Source organism: Delphinapterus leucas, chromosome 4, assembly GCF_059928025.1.
Source record: "Delphinapterus leucas isolate spDelLeu-1000000601 "Yukka" chromosome 4, BTC_Dleu_Yukka2, whole genome shotgun sequence".
Lineage (NCBI taxonomy): Eukaryota > Metazoa > Chordata > Mammalia > Artiodactyla > Monodontidae > Delphinapterus > Delphinapterus leucas.
This window is the reverse complement of record NC_143132.1, coordinates 151,247,042-151,266,848: the sequence shown is the minus strand read 5'-3', so window position 1 is coordinate 151,266,848 and position 19,807 is coordinate 151,247,042.

Below are 19,807 nucleotides of genomic sequence, written 5' to 3'. Positions count from 1 at the left end.
GAAAGGTGAGTTGGGGTGCTGCATAAAACGAGATAGAAATTAGCACAGATACCATTGCATACGTCAAATATGTAATAGTCAAGACCTACCCGTTGCTCAACGAAATGGGCTAAACACCCTATATTCAACGCCTAGGAATACACCTGACTAGTAAGAATCTTCAAACTCATGGATTTATATGTCTCCATAAGAGAATCAAGCGTGTGTACAGCTGCATGAAGGCAGCAGAGAAAATCCGATAAATCCCATTATCAAAATGAATTACAAAAACAATACACAATGCCAGTGAAATAGAGAGCAATTCTTAAATAATTCATTCAGGGCTCGTGATGCAACCTGGATTTACCTCATCTACACCCAGAGCTGAGTGAGACATAAGGTTGGACACTTCGGACTGATAGCATTGGTGAGGTTCGATGAGCAAATGCAGACCCTTTGAAGTCATACTTCATGGGACCCATTTCATGGGTCCCAAGTCTCCAGGTTTAAGCGATTCTTCCTTAAGCTAAAACATGCATGGGATTCCCACAGTATGGTGCACCATGTGACCGGGAAACGTTTTCAAATGCATCTCAGTTTTCGTCCCCTTTTACTCGGGTTCACAATTCCAGACCCTTTACTAACACTCTCCCCACTTGGAGAGTCAGTGCCTTTAACCTGCTGTTTGGCACAGTTTGCAATTTCTGCGCAAGACTAGGGAGAAACAATGAGAGACTAGCTGTAGGTGTCTGCACGGGCAAAATTAATGCTCATTTCCCACCAGGAAGAGGAATTAACCAAACGCTCAGCATGCCGTGCCGGAACCAGATTAGGGCCTGAAGCAATCCTGCGGGTTTGCGGACAGCTCACAAGAAAGCGATTTGTAGAAAGGAGCTCAGGGGCACTGTAATTCACAAACCTGCAGAGTTATAAATGACAGCTATCGTCCAATAATATATTGAAGGAAGGCTGCGAAGAGGACTTGAAAGCGGGGCAGAATTGCAGGAAAACGATTTCAGGGGGTAGACTGGAATTGCATTTAAAGCATAGGAAAAGAGGCAGAACGTCGACAATGATGCACTTGGCCAACAAGTGCGTATGCGTTTTTTCCTCAATATATTCAGGAAAAAACGCATACGCCCTTTTGGGCCAACCAAGCAAGCATGTAAAACAAATCTGCACTACAATGAAGTCGCACTGCCCCCTGGTCAAAAGGGACATCTGAAAAAAGTGTAAAATCCAGAAATGAAGCACAGGCCATGGAGAACACGGAGCCTTGTTATGCTGATGGGTGGGATGTAAATTGCCAACAGCCACTCTGGAGAAGTGTAAGGTATTTCCTGAAACACCTAAAAAACAAAGCAACGGAGCCTACGGCACTTCCACTTATGGTCCTATAGCTTAGGGAAATTAAAATCAAAAACACACAGCCACCCCAAATTTTCAGACGGCTCTGTTTACAAGAACCTCATCTACGGTACAAGTTAAATATCCCAGAAAGCTAAAAATGGATAAAGAAGTTGTGGTACGTACATACAATGGAATATCACTCACCAAAGAAATCTATGTCATCAGGCCCGTCGTGGCATAAGGAGTGGATTCAGATACAATGATTCTAAGTGAAATAAGTCACACAGAAAATGAAACATCATAAGATATCACTAATACACGGAATGTAATCTTGGCTACACATGAACTGAATTACAAAACAGAACAGGTTCTCAAATTTAGAAAACCAACTTATGTTTGCTTAAGGGGAAAGGTGAGTTGGGCTGCTGCATTAAACGAGATAGAAATTAGCACAGATACCATTCCATACGTCAAATATGTAATAGTCAAGACCTACCCGTTGCTCAACGAAATGGGCTAAACACCCTATATTCAACGCCTAGGAATACACCTGACTAGTAAGAATCTTCAAACTCATGGATTTATATGTCTCCATAAGAGAATCAAGCGTGCGTACAGCTGCATGAAGGCAGCAGAGAAAATCCGATAAATCCTATTATCAAAATGAATTACAAAAACAAAACACAATGCCAATGAAATAGAGAGCAATTCTTAAATAATTCATTCAGGGCTTGTGATGCAACCTGGATTTACCACATCTACTCCCAGAGCTGAGTGAGACATAAGGTTGGACACTTCGGACTGATAGCATTGGTGAGGTTCGATGAGCAAATGCAGACCCTTTGTAGTCATACTTCATGGTACCCATTCCATGGGTCCCAACTCTCCAGGTTTAAGCGATTCTTCCGTCAGCTAAAACATGCATGGGAAACCCACAGTATGGTGCACCGTGTGACCGGGAAACGTTTTCAAATGCATCTCAGTTTTCGGCCCCTTTTACTCGGGTTCACAATTCCAGACCCTTTACTAACACTCTCCCCACTTGGAGAGTCAGTGCCTTTAACCTGCTGTTTGGCACAGTTTGCAATTTCTGCGCAAGACTAGGTAGAACCAATGAGAGACTAGCTGTAGGTGTCTACACGGGCAAAATTAATGCTCATTTCCAACCAGGAAGAGGAATTAACCAAACGCTCAGCATGCCGTGCCGGAACCAGTTTAGGGCCTGAAGCAATCCTGTGGGTTTGCGGACAGCTCACAAGAAAGCGATTTGAAGAAAGGAGCTCAGGGGCACTGTAATTCACAAACCTGCAGAGTTATAAATGACAGCTATCGTCCAATAATATATTGAAGGAAGGCTGCGAAGAGGACTTGAAAGAGGGGCAGAATTGCAGGAAAACGATTTCAGGGGGTAGACTGGAATTGCATTTAAAGCATAGGAAAAGAGGCAGAACGTCGACAATGATGCACTTGGCCAAAAAGGGTGTATGCGTTTTTTTCCTGAATATATTCAGGAAAAAACGCATACGCGCTTTTTGGACAACCAAGCAAACATGTTAAAGAAATCTGCACTACAATGAAGTCTCACTGCCCCCCGGTCAAAAGGGCCATCTGAAAAAAGTGTAAAATCCAGAAAGGCAGCACAGGCCATGGAGAACAGGGAGCCTTGTTATGCTGATGGGTGGGATGTAAATTGCCAACAGCCACTCTGGAGAAGTGTATGGTGTTTCCTGAAACACCTAAAAAACAAAGCAACGGAGCCTGCGGCACTTCCACTTTTGGTCTTATAGATTAGGGAAATTAAAATCAAAAACACACAGCCACCCCAAAGTTTCAGACGGCTCTCTTGACAAGAACCTCGTCTACGGTACAAGTTAAATATCCCAGAAAGCGAAAAATGGATAAAGAACTTGTGGTACGTACGTACAATGGAATATCACTCACCAATGAAATCTCTGTCATCAGGCCCGTCGTGGCATAATGAGTGGATTCAGGTACGATGATTCTAAGTGAAATAAGTCACACAGAAAATGAAACATCATAAGATATCACTAATACACGGAATGTAATCTGGGCTACACATGAACTGAATTACAAAACAGAACAGGGTCTCAAATTTAGAAAACCAACTTATGTTTGCTTAAGGGGAAAGGTGAGTTGGGGTGCTGCATAAAACCAGAGATAGAAATTAGCAGAGATACAATTCCATAAGTCAAATATGTAATAGTCAAGACCTACCCCTTGCTCAACGAAATGGGCTAAACACCCTCTATTCAACGCCTAGGAATACACCTCAGTAGTAAGAATCTTCAAACCCATGGATTTATATGTCTCCATAAGAGAATCAAGCGTGTGTACAGCTGCATGAAGGCAGCAGAGAAAATCCGATAAATCACATTATCAAAATGAATTAAATAACAAAACACAATGACAGTGAAATAGAGAGCAATTCTTAAATAATTCATTCAGGGCTTGTGATGCAACCTGGATTTACCTCATCTACACCCAGAGCTGAGTGAGACATAAGGTTGGACACTTCGGGCTGATAGCATTGGTGAGGTTCGATGAGCAAATGCAGACCCTTTGAAGTCATACTGCATGGTGCCCATTCCATGGGTCCCAACTCTCCAGGTTTAAGCGATTCTTCCTTCAGCTAAAACATGCATGGGAAACCCACAGTATGGTGCACCGTGTGACCGGGAAACGTTTTCAAATGCATCTCAGTTTTCGGCCCCTTTTACTCAGGTTCACCATTCCAGACCCTTTACTAACCCTTTCCCCACATGGAGAGTCAGTGCCTTTAACCTGCTGTTTGGCACAGTTTGCAATTTCTGCGCAAGATGAACAGGAATAGGGAGAACCAATGAGAGACTAGCTGTAGGTGTCTGCACGGGCAAATTTAACGCTCATTTCCAACCAGGAAGAGGAATTAACCAAACGCTCAGCATGCCGTGCCGGAACAAGATTAGGGCCTGAATCAATCCTTCGGGTTTGCGGCCAGCTCACAAGAAAACGATATGAAGAAAGGAGCTTAGGGGCACTGTAATTCACAAACCTGCAGAGTTATAAATGACAGCTATCGTCCAAAAATATATTGAAGGAAGGCTGCGAAGAGGATTTGAAAGCGGGGCAGAATTGCAGGAAAACGATTTCAGGGGGTAGACTGGAATTGCATTTAAAGCATAGGAAAAGAGGCAGAACGTCGACAATGATGCACTTGGCCAAAAAGTGCGTATGCGGTTTTTCCTGAATATATTCAGGAAAAAACGCATACGCACTTTTTGGCCAACCAAGCAGGCATGTTAAAGAAATGTGCACTAAAATGAAGTCTCACTGCCTCACGGTCAAAAGGGCCACCTGAAAAAAGTGTAAAATCCAGAAATGCAGCACAGGCCATGGAGAACAGGGAGCCTTGTTATGCTGATGGGTGGGATGTAAGTTGCCAACAGCCACTCTGGAGAAGTGTATCGTGAATCCTGAAACACCTAAAAAACTAAGCAACGGAGCCTACGGCAATTCCACTTATGGTCCTATAGCTTAGGGAAATTAAAATCAAAAACAAACAGACACCCCAAAGTTTCAGACGGCTCTGTTTACAAGAACCTCGTCTACGGTACAAGTTAAATATCCCAGAAAGCGAAAAATGGATACAGAAATTGTGGTACGTACGTACAATGGAATATCACTCACCAATGAAACCTATGTCATCAGGCACGTCGTGGCACAATGAGTGGATTCAGGTACGATGATTCTAAGTGAAATAAGTCACACAGAAAATGAAACATCATAAGATATCACTAATACACGGAATGTAATCTTGGCTACACATGAACTGAATTACAAAACAGAACAGGGTCTCAAGTTTAGAAAACCAACTTATGTTTGCTTAAGGGGAAAGATGAGTTGGGGTGCTGCATAAAACCAGAGATAGAAATTAGCACAGATACCATTCCATAAGTCAAATATGTAATAGTCAAGACCTATCCCTTGCTCAACGAAATGGGCTAAACACCATATTTTCAACGCCTAGGAATACACCTGACTAGTAAGAATCTTCAAACCCATGGATTTATATGTCTGCATAAGAGAATCAAGCCTGTGTACAGCTGCATGAAGGCAGCAGAGAAAATCCGATAAATCACATTATCAAAATGAATTAAAAAACAAAACACAATGACAGTGAAATAGAGAGCAATTCTTAAATAATTCATTCAGGGCTTGTGGTGCAACCTGGATTTACCTCATCTGCACCCAGATCTGAGTGAGACATAAGGTTGGACTCTTCGGGCTGATAGCATTGGTGAGGTTCGATGAGCAAATGCAGACCATTTGAAGTCATACTGCATGGTACCCATTCCATGGGTCCCAACTCTCCAGGTTTAAGCGATACTTCCTTCAGCTAAAACATGCATGGGAAACCCACAGTATGGTGCACCGTGTGACCGGGAAACGTTTTCAAATGCCTCTCAGTTTTCGGCCCCTTTTACTCGGGTTCACAATTCCAGACCCTTTACTAACACTCTCCCCACTTGGAGAGTCAGTGCCTTTAACCTGCTGTTTGGCACAGTTTGCAATTTCTGCGCAAGATGAACAGGAATAGGGAGAACCAATGAGAGACTAGCTGTAGGTGCCTGCACGGGCAAATTTAACGCTCATTTCCAACCAGGAAGAGGAATTAACCAAACGCTCAGCATTCCGTGCTGGAACAAGATTAGGGCCTGAATCAAACCTGCGGGTTTGCGGCCATCTCACAAGAAAGCGATTTGAAGAAAGGAGCTCAGGGGCACTGTAATTCACAAACCTGCAGAGTTATAAATGACAGCTATCGTCCAAAAATATATTGAAGGAAGGCTGCGAAGAGGACTTGAAAGTGGGGCAGAATTGCAGGAAAACGATTTCAGGGGGTAGACTGGAATTGCATTTAAAGCATAGGAAAAGAGGCAGAACGTCGAAAATGATGCACTTGGCCAAAAAGGGCGTATGCGTTTTTTCCTGAATATATTCAGGAAAAAACGCATACGCCCTTTTTGGCCAACCAAGCAAGCATGTTAAAGAAATCTGCACTATAATGAAGTCTCACTGCCCCCTGGTCAAAAGGGGCATCTGAAAAAAGTGTAAAATCCAGAAATGAAGCACAGGCCATGGAGAACACGGAGCCTTGTTATGCTGATGGGTGGGATGTAAATTGCCAACAGCCACTCTGGAGAAGTGTACGGTGTTTCCTGAAACACCTAAAAAACAAAGCAACGGAGCCTACGGCACTTCCACTTATGGTCCTATAGCTTAGGGAAATTAAAATCAAAAACACACAGCCACCCCAAATTTTCAGACGGCTCTGTATACAAGAACCTCATCTACGGTACAAGTTAAATATCCCAGAAAGCGAATAATGGATAAAGAAGTTGTGGTACGTACGTACAATGGAATATCACTCACCAATGAAATCTATGACATCAGGCCCGTCGTGGCATAAGGAGTGGTTTCAGGTACAATGATTCTAAGTGAAATAAGTCACACAGAAAATGAAACATCATAAGATATCACTAATACACGGAATGTAATCTTGGCTACACATGAACTGAATTACAAAACAGAACAGGTTCTCAAATTTAGAAAACCAACTTATGTTTGCTTAAGGGGAAAGGTGAGTTGGGGTGCTGCATAAAACGAGATAGAAATTAGCACAGATACCATTCCATACGTCAAATATGTAATAGTCAAGACCTACCCGTTGCTCAACGAAATGGGCTAAACACCCTATATTCAACGCCTAGGAATACACCTGACTAGTAAGAATCTTCAAACTCATGGATTTATATGTCTCCATAAGAGAATCAAGCGTGTGTACAGCTGCATGAAGGCAGCAGAGAAAATCCGATAAATCCCATTATCAAAATGAATTACAAAAACAATACACAATGCCAGTGAAATAGAGAGCAATTCTTAAATAATTCATTCAGGGCTCGTGATGCAACCTGGATTTACCTCATCTACACCCAGAGCTGAGTGAGACATAAGGTTGGACACTTCGGACTGATAGCATTGGTGAGGTTCGATGAGCAAATGCAGACCCTTTGAAGTCATACTTCATGGGACCCATTTCATGGGTCCCAAGTCTCCAGGTTTAAGCGACTCTTCCTTAAGCTAAAACATGCATGGGATTCCCACAGTATGGTGCACCATGTGACCGGGAAACGTTTTCAAATGCATCTCAGTTTTCGTCCCCTTTTACTCGGGTTCACAATTCCAGACCCTTTACTAACACTCTCCCCACTTGGAGAGTCAGTGCCTTTAACCTGCTGTTTGGCACAGTTTGCAATTTCTGCGCAAGACTAGGGAGAAACAATGAGAGACTAGCTGTAGGTGTCTGCACGGGCAAAATTAATGCTCATTTCCCACCAGGAAGAGGAATTAACCAAACGCTCAGCATGCCGTGCCGGAACCAGATTAGGGCCTGAAGCAATCCTGCGGGTTTGCGGACAGCTCACAAGAAAGCGATTTGTAGAAAGGAGCTCAGGGGCACTGTAATTCACAAACATGCAGAGTTATAAATGACAGCTATCGTCCAATAATATATTGAAGGAAGGCTGCGAAGAGGACTTGAAAGCGGGGCAGAATTGCAGGAAAACGATTTCAGGGGGTAGACTGGAATTGCATTTAAAGCATAGGAAAAGAGGCAGAACGTCCACAATGATGCACTTGGCCAAAAAGTGCGTATGCGTTTTTTCCTGAATATATTCAGGAAAAAACGCATACGCACTTGTTGGCCAACCAAGCAAGCATGTTAAAGAAATCTGCACTACAATGAAGACTCACTGGCCCCTGGTCAAAAGGGCCATCTGAAAAAAGTGTAAAATCCAGAAATGCAGCACAGGCCATGGAGAACAGGGAGCCTTGTTATGCTGATGGGTGGGATGTAAATTGCCAACAGCCACTCTGGAGAAGTGTATGGTGTTTCCTGAAACACCTTAAAAACAAAGCAACGGAGCCTACGGCACTTCCACTTATGGTCCTATAGCTTAGGGAAATTAATATCAAAAACACACAGCCACCCCAAAGTTTCAGACGGCTCTGTTTACAAGAACCTCGTCTAAGGTACAAGTTAAATATCCCAGAAAGCGAAAAATGGATAAAGAAGTTGTGGTAAGTACGTACAATGTAATATCTCTCACCAGTGAAATCTATGTCAACTGGCCCGTCGTGGCATAATGAGTGGATTCAGGTACGATGATTCTAAGTGAAATAAGTCACACAGAAAATGAAACATCATAAGATATCACTAATACACGGAATGTAATCCTGGCTACACATGAACTGAATTACAAAAGAGAACAGGGTCTCAAATTTAGAAAACCAACTTATGTTTGCTTAAGGGGAAAGGTGAGTTGGGGTGCGGCATAAAACCAGAGATAGAAATTAGCACAGATACCATTCCATACGTCAAATATGTAATAGTCAAGACCTCCCCCTTGCTCAACGAAATGGGCTAAACACGCTATTTTCAACGCCTAGGAATACACCTGACTAGTAAGAATCTTCAAACCCATGGATTTATATGTCTGCATAAGAGAATCAAGCCTGTGTACAGCTGCATGAAGGCAGCAGAGAAAATCCGATAAATCACATTATCAAAATGAATTAAAAAACAAAACACAATGACAGTGAACTAGAGAGCAATTCTTAAATAATTCATTCAGGGCTTGTGGTGCAACCAGGATTTACCTCATCTGCACCCAGATCTGAGTGAGACATAAGGTTGGACTCTTCGGGCTGATAGCATTGGTGAGGTTCGATGAGCAAATGCAGACCATTTGAAGTCATACTGCATGGTACCCATTCCATGGGTCCCAACTCTCCAGGTTTAAGCGATTCTTCCTTCAGCTAAAACATGCATGGGAAACCCACAGTATGGTGCACCGTGTGACCGGGAAACGTTTTCAAATGCCTCTCAGTTTTCGGCCCCTTTTACTCGGGTTCACAATTCCAGACCCTTTACTAACACTCTCCCCACTTGGAGAGTCAGTGCCTTTAACCTGCTGTTTGGCACAGTTTGCAATTTCTGCGCAAGATGAACAGGAATAGGGAGAACCAATGAGAGACTAGCTGTAGGTGCCTGCACGGGCAAACTTAACGCTCATTTCCAACCAGGAAGAGGAATTAACCAAACGCTCAGCATTCCGTGCTGGAACAAGATTAGGGCCTGAATCAAACCTGCGGGTTTGCGGCCAGCTCAAAAGAAAGCGATTTGAAGAAAGGAGCTCAGGGGCACTGTAATTCACAAACCTGCAGAGTTATAAATGACAGCTATCGTCCAAAAATATATTGAAGGAAGGCTGCGAAGAGGACTTGAAAGTGGGGCAGAATTGCAGGAAAACGATTTCAGGGGGTAGACTGGAATTGCATTTAAAGCATAGGAAAAGAGGCAGAACGTCGAAAATGATGCACTTGGCCAAAAAGGGCGTATGCGTTTTTTCCTGAATATATTCAGGAAAAAACGCATACGCCCTTTTTGGCCAACCAAGCAAGCATGTTAAAGAAATCTGCACTATAATGAAGTCTCACTGCCCCCTGGTCAAAAGGGGCATCTGAAAAAAGTGTAAAATCCAGAAATGAAGCACAGGCCATGGAGAACACGGAGCCTTGTTATGCTGATGGGTGGGATGTAAATTGCCAACAGCCACTCTGGAGAAGTGTACGGTGTTTCCTGAAACACCTAAAAAACAAAGCAACGGAGCCTACGGCACTTCCACTTATGGTCCTATAGCTTAGGGAAATTAAAATCAAAAACACACAGCCACCCCAAATTTTCAGACGGCTCTGTTTACAAGAACCTCATCTACGGTACAAGTTAAATATCCCAGAAAGCGAATAATGGATAAAGAAGTTGTGGTACGTACGTACAATGGAATATCACTCACCAATGAAATCTATGACATCAGGCCCGTCGTGGCATAAGGAGTGGTTTCAGGTACAATGATTCTAAGTGAAATAAGTCACACAGAAAATGAAACATCATAAGATATCACTAATACACGGAATGTAATCTTGGCTACACATGAACTGAATTACAAAACAGAACAGGTTCTCAAATTTAGAAAACCAACTTATGTTTGCTTAAGGGGAAAGGTGAGTTGGGGTGCTGCATAAAACGAGATAGAAATTAGCACAGATACCATTCCATACGTCAAATATGTAATAGTCAAGACCTACCCGTTGCTCAACGAAATGGGCTAAACACCCTATATTCAACGCCTAGGAATACACCTGACTAGTAAGAATCTTCAAACTCATGGATTTATATGTCTCCATAAGAGAATCAAGCGTGTGTACAGCTGCATGAAGGCAGCAGAGAAAATCCGATAAATCCCATTATCAAAATGAATTACAAAAACAATACACAATGCCAGTGAAATAGAGAGCAATTCTTAAATAATTCATTCAGGGCTCGTGATGCAACCTGGATTTACCTCATCTACACCCAGAGCTGAGTGAGACATAAGGTTGGACACTTCGGACTGATAGCATTGGTGAGGTTCGATGAGCAAATGCAGACCCTTTGAAGTCATACTTCATGGGACCCATTTCATGGGTCCCAAGTCTCCAGGTTTAAGCGATTCTTCCTTAAGCTAAAACATGCATGGGATTCCCACAGTATGGTGCACCATGTGACCGGGAAACGTTTTCAAATGCATCTCAGTTTTCGTCCCCTTTTACTCGGGTTCACAATTCCAGACCCTTTACTAACACTCTCCCCACTTGGAGAGTCAGTGCCTTTAACCTGCTGTTTGGCACAGTTTGCAATTTCTGCGCAAGACTAGGGAGAAACAATGAGAGACTAGCTGTAGGTGTCTGCACGGGCAAAATTAATGCTCATTTCCCACCAGGAAGAGGAATTAACCAAACGCTCAGCATGCCGTGCCGGAACCAGATTAGGGCCTGAAGCAATCCTGCGGGTTTGCGGACAGCTCACAAGAAAGCGATTTGTAGAAAGGAGCTCAGGGGCACTGTAATTCACAAACCTGCAGAGTTATAAATGACAGCTATCGTCCAATAATATATTGAAGGAAGGCTGCGAAGAGGACTTGAAAGCGGGGCAGAATTGCAGGAAAACGATTTCAGGGGGTAGACTGGAATTGCATTTAAAGCATAGGAAAAGAGGCAGAACGTCCACAATGATGCACTTGGCCAACAAGTGCGTATGCGTTTTTTCCTGAATATATTCAGGAAAAAACGCATACGCACTTGTTGGCCAACCAAGCAAGCATGTTAAAGAAATCTGCACTACAATGAAGACTCACTGGCCCCTGGTCAAAAGGGCCATCTGAAAAAAGTGTAAAATCCAGAAATGCAGCACAGGCCATGGAGAACAGGGAGCCTTGTTATGCTGATGGGTGGGATGTAAATTGCCAACAGCCACTCTGGAGAAGTGTATGGTGTTTCCTGAAACACCTTAAAAACAAAGCAACGGAGCCTACGGCACTTCCACTTATGGTCCTATAGCTTAGGGAAATTAATATCAAAAACACACAGCCACCCCAAAGTTTCAGACGGCTCTGTTTACAAGAACCTCGTCTACGGTACAAGTTAAATATCCCAGAAAGCGAAAAATGGATAAAGAAGTTGTGGTAAGTACGTACAATGTAATATCTCTCACCAGTGAAGTCTATGTCAACTGGCCCGTCGTGGCATAATGAGTGGATTCAGGTACGATGATTCTAAGTGAAATAAGTCACACAGAAAATGAAACATCATAAGATATCACTAATACACGGAATGTAATCTTGGCTACACATGAACTGAATTACAAAAGAGAACAGGGTCTCAAATTTAGAAAACCAACTTATGTTTGCTTAAGGGGAAAGGTGAGTTGGGGTGCTGCATAAAACCAGAGATAGAAATTAGCACAGATACCATTACATACGTCAAATATGTAATAGTCAAGACCTCCCCCTTGCTCAACGAAATGGGCTAAACACCCTATATTAAACGGCTAGGAATGCACCTCACTAGTAAGAATCTTCAAACCCATGGATTTATATGTCTCCATAAGAGAATCAAGCGTGTGTACAGCTGCATGAAGGCAGCAGAGAAAATGCGATAAATCCTATTATCAAAATGAATTACAAAAACAAAACACAATGACACTGAAATAGAGAGGAATTCTTAAATAATTCATTCAGGGCTTGTGATGCAACCTGGATTTACCTCATCTACACCCAGAGCTGAGTGAGACATAAGGTTGGACACTTCGGGCTGATAGCATTGGTGAGGTTCGATGAGCAAATGCAGACCCTTTGAAGTCATACTTCATGGTACCCATTCCATGGGTCCCAACTCTCCAGGTTTAAGCGATTCTTCCTTCAGCTAAAACATGCATGGGAAACCCACAGTATGGTGCACCGTGTGACCGGGAAACGTTTTCAAATGCATCTCAGTTTTCGGCCCCTTTTACTCGGGTTCACAATTCCGGACCCTTTAATAACACTCTCCCCACTTGGAGAGTCAGTGCCTTTAACCTGCTGTTTGGCACAGTTTGCAATTTCTGCGCAAGATGAACAGGAATAGGGAGAACCAATGAGAGACTAGCTGTAGGTGCCTGCACGGGCAAATTTAATGCTCATTTCCAACCAGGAAGAGGAATTAACCAAACGCTCAGCATTCCGTGCTGGAACCAGATTAGGGCCTGAATCAAACCTGCGGGTTTGCGGCCATCTCACAAGAAAGCGATTTGAAGAAAGGAGCTCAGGGGCACTGTAATTCACAAACCTGCAGAGTTATAAATGACAGCTATCGTCCAAAAATATATTGAAGGAAGGCTGCGAAGAGGACTTGAAAGCGGGGCAGAATTGCAGGAAAACGATTTCAGGGGGTAGACTGGAGTTGCATTTAAAGCATAGGAAAAGAGGCAGAACGTCCACAATGATGCACTTGGCCAAAAAGGGCGTATGGTTTTTTTCCTGAATATATTCAGGAAAAAACGCATACGCACTTTTTGGCCAACCAAGCAAGCATGTTAAAGAAATCTGCACTACAATGAAGACTCACTGGCCCCTGGTCAAAAGGGCCATCTGAAAAAAGTGTAAAATCCAGAAATGCAGCACAGGCCATGGAGAACAGGGAGCCTTGTTATGCCGATGGGTGGGATGTAAATTGCCAACAGCCACTCTGGAGAAGTGTATGGTGTTTCCTGAAACACCTTAAAAACAAAGCAACGGAGCCTACGGCACTTCCACTTATGGTCCTATAGCTTAGGGAAATTAAAATCAAAAACACACAGCCACCCAAAAGTTTCAGACGGCTCTGTTTACAAGAACCTCGTCTAAGGTACAAGTTAAATATCCCAGAAAGCGAAAAATGGATAAAGAAGTTGTGGTACGTACGTACAATGGAATATCACTCACCAATGAAATCTATGACATCAGGCCCGTCGTGGCATAAGGAGTGGTTTCAGGTACAATGATTCTAAGTGAAATAAGTCACACAGAAAATGAAACATCATAAGATATCACTAATACACGGAATGTAATCTTGGCTACACATGAACTGAATTACAAAACAGAACAGGTTCTCAAATTTAGAAAACCAACTTATGTTTGCTTAAGGGGAAAGGTGAGTTGGGGTGCTGCATAAAACGAGATAGAAATTAGCACAGATACCATTCCATACGTCAAATATGTAATAGTCAAGACCTACCCGTTGCTCAACGAAATGGGCTAAACACCCTATATTCAACGCCTAGGAATACACCTGACTAGTAAGAATCTTCAAACTCATGGATTTATATGTCTCCATAAGAGAATCAAGCGTGTGTACAGCTGCATGAAGGCAGCAGAGAAAATCCGATAAATCCCATTATCAAAATGAATTACAAAAACAATACACAATGCCAGTGAAATAGAGAGCAATTCTTAAATAATTCATTCAGGGCTCGTGATGCAACCTGGATTTACCTCATCTACACCCAGAGCTGAGTGAGACATAAGGTTGGACACTTCGGACTGATAGCATTGGTGAGGTTCGATGAGCAAATGCAGACCATTTGAAGTCATACTTCATGGGACCCATTTCATGGGTCCCAAGTCTCCAGGTTTAAGCGACTCTTCCTTAAGCTAAAACATGCATGGGATTCCCACAGTATGGTGCACCATGTGACCGGGAAACGTTTTCAAATGCATCTCAGTTTTCGTCCCCTTTTACTCGGGTTCACAATTCCAGACCCTTTACTAACACTCTCCCCACTTGGAGAGTCAGTGCCTTTAACCTGCTGTTTGGCACAGTTTGCAATTTCTGCGCAAGACTAGGGAGAAACAATGAGAGACTAGCTGTAGGTGTCTGCACGGGCAAAATTAATGCTCATTTCCCACCAGGAAGAGGAATTAACCAAACGCTCAGCATGCCGTGCCGGAACCAGATTAGGGCCTGAAGCAATCCTGCGGGTTTGCGGACAGCTCACAAGAAAGCGATTTGAAGAAAGGAGCTCAGGGGCACTGTAATTCACAAACCTGCAGAGTTATAAATGACAGCTATCGTCCAAAAATATATTGAAGGAAGGCTGCGAAGAGGACTTGAAAGCGGGGCAGAATTGCAGGAAAACGATTTCAGGGGGTAGACTGGAATTGCATTTAAAGCATAGGAAAAGAGGCAGAACGTCCACAATGATGCACTTGGCCAAAAAGTGCGTATGCGTTTTTTCCTGAATATATTCAGGAAAAAACGCAAACGCACTTTTTGGCCAACCAAGCAAGCATGTTAAAGAAATCTGCACTACAATGAAGACTCACTGCCCCCTGGTCAAAAGGGCCATCTGAAAAAAGTGTAAAATCCAGAAATGCAGCACAGGCCATGGAGAACAGGGAGCCTTGTTATGCTGATGGGTGGGATGTAAATTGCCAACAGCCACTCTGGATAAGTGTATGGTGTTTCCTGAAACACCTTAAAAACAAAGCAACGGAGCCTACGGCACTTCCACTTATGGTCCTATAGCTTAGGGAAATTAATATCAAAAACACACAGCCACCCCAAAGTTTCAGACGGCTCTGTTTACAAGAACCTCGTCTAAGGTACAAGTTAAATATCCCAGAAAGCGAAAAATGGATAAAGAAGTTGTGGTAAGTACGTACAATGTAATATCTCTCACCAGTGAAATCTATGTCAACTGGCCCGTCGTGGCATAATGAGTGGATTCAGGTACGATGATTCTAAGTGAAATAAGTCACACAGAAAATGAAACATCATAAGATATCACTAATACACGGAATGTAATCCTGGCTACACATGAACTGAATTACAAAAGAGAACAGGGTCTCAAATTTAGAAAACCAACTTATGTTTGCTTAAGGGGAAAGGTGAGTTGGGGTGCTGCATAAAACCAGAGATAGAAATTAGCACAGATACCATTCCATACGTCAAATATGTAATAGTCAAGACCTCCCCCTTGCTCAACGAAATGGGCTAAACACCCTATTTTCAACGCCTAGGAATACACCTGACTAGTAAGAATCTTCAAACCCATGGATTTATATGTCTGCATAAGAGAATCAAGCCTGTGTACAGCTGCATGAAGGCAGCAGAGAAAATCCGATAAATCACATTATCAAAATGAATTAAAAAACAAAACACAATGACAGTGAACTAGAGAGCAATTCTTAAATAATTCATTCAGGGCTTGTGGTGCAACCAGGATTTACCTCATCTGCACCCAGATCTGAGTGAGACATAAGGTTGGACTCTTCGGGCTGATAGCATTGGTGAGGTTCGATGAGCAAATGCAGACCATTTGAAGTCATACTGCATGGTACCCATTCCATGGGTCCCAACTCTCCAGGTTTAAGCGATTCTTCCTTCAGCTAAAACATGCATGGGAAACCCACAGTATGGTGCACCGTGTGACCGGGAAACGTTTTCAAATGCATCTCAGTTTTCGGCCCCTTTTACTCGGGTTCACAATTCCAGACCCTTTACTAACACTCTCCCCACTTGGAGAGTCAGTGCCTTTAACCTGCTGTTTGGCACAGTTTGCAATTTCTGCGCAAGATGAACAGGAATAGGGAGAACCAATGAGAGACTAGCTGTAGGTGCCTGCACGGGCAAATTTAACGCTCATTTCCAACCAGGAAGAGGAATTAACCAAACGCTCAGCATTCCGTGCTGGAACAAGATTAGGGCCTGAATCAAACCTGCGGGTTTGCGGCCATCTCACAAGAAAGCGATTTGAAGAAAGGAGCTCAGGGGCACTGTAATTCACAAACCTGCAGAGTTATAAATGACAGCTATCGTCCAAAAATATATTGAAGGAAGGCTGCGAAGAGGACTTGAAAGTGGGGCAGAATTGCAGGAAAACGATTTCAGGGGGTAGACTGGAATTGCATTTAAAGCATAGGAAAAGAGGCAGAACGTCGAAAATGATGCACTTGGCCAAAAAGGGCGTATGCGTTTTTTCCTGAATATATTCAGGAAAAAACGCATACGCGATTTTTGGACAACCAAGCAAGCATGTTAAAGAAATCTGCACTATAATGAAGTCTCACTGCCCCCTGGTCAAAAGGGGCATCTGAAAAAAGTGTAAAATCCAGAAATGAAGCACAGGCCATGGAGAACACGGAGCCTTGTTATGCTGATGGGTGGGATGTAAATTGCCAACAGCCACTCTGGAGAAGTGTACGGTGTTTCCTGAAACACCTAAAAAACAAAGCAACGGAGCCTACGGCACTTCCACTTATGGTCCTATAGCTTAGGGAAATTAAAATCAAAAACACACAGCCACCCCAAATTTTCAGACGGCTCTGTTTACAAGAACCTCATCTACGGTACAAGTTAAATATCCCAGAAAGCGAATAATGGATAAAGAAGTTGTGGTACGTACGTACAATGGAATATCACTCACCAATGAAATCTATGACATCAGGCCCGTCGTGGCATAAGGAGTGGTTTCAGGTACAATGATTCTAAGTGAAATAAGTCACACAGAAAATGAAACATCATAAGATATCACTAATACACGGAATGTAATCTTGGCTACACATGAACTGAATTACAAAACAGAACAGGTTCTCAAATTTAGAAAACCAACTTATGTTTGCTTAAGGGGAAAGGTGAGTTGGGGTGCTGCATAAAACGAGATAGAAATTAGCACAGATACCATTCCATACGTCAAATATGTAATAGTCAAGACCTACCCGTTGCTCAACGAAATGGGCTAAACACCCTATATTCAACGCCTAGGAATACACCTGACTAGTAAGAATCTTCAAACTCATGGATTTATATGTCTCCATAAGAGAATCAAGCGTGTGTACAGCTGCATGAAGGCAGCAGAGAAAATCCGATAAATCCCATTATCAAAATGAATTACAAAAACAATACACAATGCCAGTGAAATAGAGAGCAATTCTTAAATAATTCATTCAGGGCTCGTGATGCAACCTGGATTTACCTCATCTACACCCAGAGCTGAGTGAGACATAAGGTTGGACACTTCGGACTGATAGCATTGGTGAGGTTCGATGAGCAAATGCAGACCCTTTGAAGTCATACTTCATGGGACCCATTTCATGGGTCCCAAGTCTCCAGGTTTAAGCGATTCTTCCTTAAGCTAAAACATGCATGGGATTCCCACAGTATGGTGCACCATGTGACCGGGAAACGTTTTCAAATGCATCTCAGTTTTCTTTCCCTTTTACTCGGGTTCACAATTCCAGACCCTTTACTAACACTCTCCCCACTTGGAGAGTCAGTGCCTTTAACCTGCTGTTTGGCACAGTTTGCAATTTCTGCGCAAGACTAGGGAGAAACAATGAGAGACTAGCTGTAGGTGTCTGCACGGGCAAAATTAATGCTCATTTCCCACCAGGAAGAGGAATTAACCAAACGCTCAGCATGCCGTGCCGGAACCAGATTAGGGCCTGAAGCAATCCTGCGGGTTTGCGGACAGCTCACAAGAAAGCGATTTGTAGAAAGGAGCTCAGGGGCACTGTAATTCACAAACCTGCAGAGTTATAAATGACAGCTATCGTCCAATAATATATTGAAGGAAGGCTGCGAAGAGGACTTGAAAGCGGGGCAGAATTGCAGGAAAACGATTTCAGAGGGTAGACTGGAATTGCATTTAAAGCATAGGAAAAGAGGCAGAACGTCCACAATGATGCACTTGGCCAACAAGTGCGTATGCGTTTTTTCCTGAATATATTCAGGAAAAAACGCATACGCACTTGTTGGCCAACCAAGCAAGCATGTTAAAGAAATCTGCACTACAATGAAGACTCACTGCCCCCTGGTCAAAAGGGCCATCTGAAAAAAGTGTAAAATCCAGAAATGCAGCACAGGCCACGGAGAACAGGGAGCCTTGTTATGCTGATGGGTGGGATGTAAATTGCCAACAGCCACTCTGGAGAAGTGTATGGTGTTTCCTGAAACACCTTAAAAACAAAGCAACGGAGCCTACGGCACTTCCACTTATGGTCCTATAGATTAGGGATATTAATATCAAAAACACACAGCCACCCCAAAGTTTCAGACGGCTCTGTTTACAAGAACCTCGTCTACGGTACAAGTTAAATATCCCAGAAAGCGAAAAATGGATAAAGAAGTTGTGGTAAGTACGTACAATGTAATATCTCTCACCAGTGAAGTCTATGTCAACTGGCCCGTCGTGGCATAATGAGTGGATTCAGGTACGATGATTCTAAGTGAAATAAGTCACACAGAAAATGAAACATCATAAGATATCACTAATACACGGAATGTAATCTTGGCTACACATGAACTGAATTACAAAAGAGAACAGGGTCTCAAATTTAGAAAACCAACTTATGTTTGCTTAAGGGGAAAGGTGAGTTGGGGTGCTGCATAAAACCAGAGATAGAAATTAGCACAGATACCATTACATACGTCAAATATGTAATAGTCAAGACCTCCCCCTTGCTCAACGAAATGGGCTAAACACCCTATATTCAACGGCTAGGAATACACCTCACTAGTAAGAATCTTCAAACCCATGGATTTATATGTCTCCATAAGAGAATCAAGCGTGTGTACAGCTGCATGAATGCAGCAGAGAAAATGCGATAAATCCTATTATCAAAATGAATTACAAAAACAAAACACAATGACACTGAAATAGAGAGGAATTCTTAAATAATTCATTCAGGGCTTGTGATGCAACCTGGATTTACCTCATCTACACCCAGAGCTGAGTGAGACATAAGGTTGGACACTTCGGGCTGATAGCATTGGTGAGGTTCGATGAGCAAATGCAGACCCTTTGAAGTCATACTGCATGGTACCCATTCCATGGGTCCCAACTCTCCAGGTTTAAGCGATTCTTCCTTCAGCTAAAACATGCATGGGAAACCCACAGTATGGTGCACCGTGTGACCGGGAAACGTTTTCCAATGCATCTCAGTTTTCGGCCCCTTTTACTCGGGTTCACAATTCCGGACCCTTTAATAACACTCTCCCCAGTTGCAGAGTCAGTGCCTTTAAC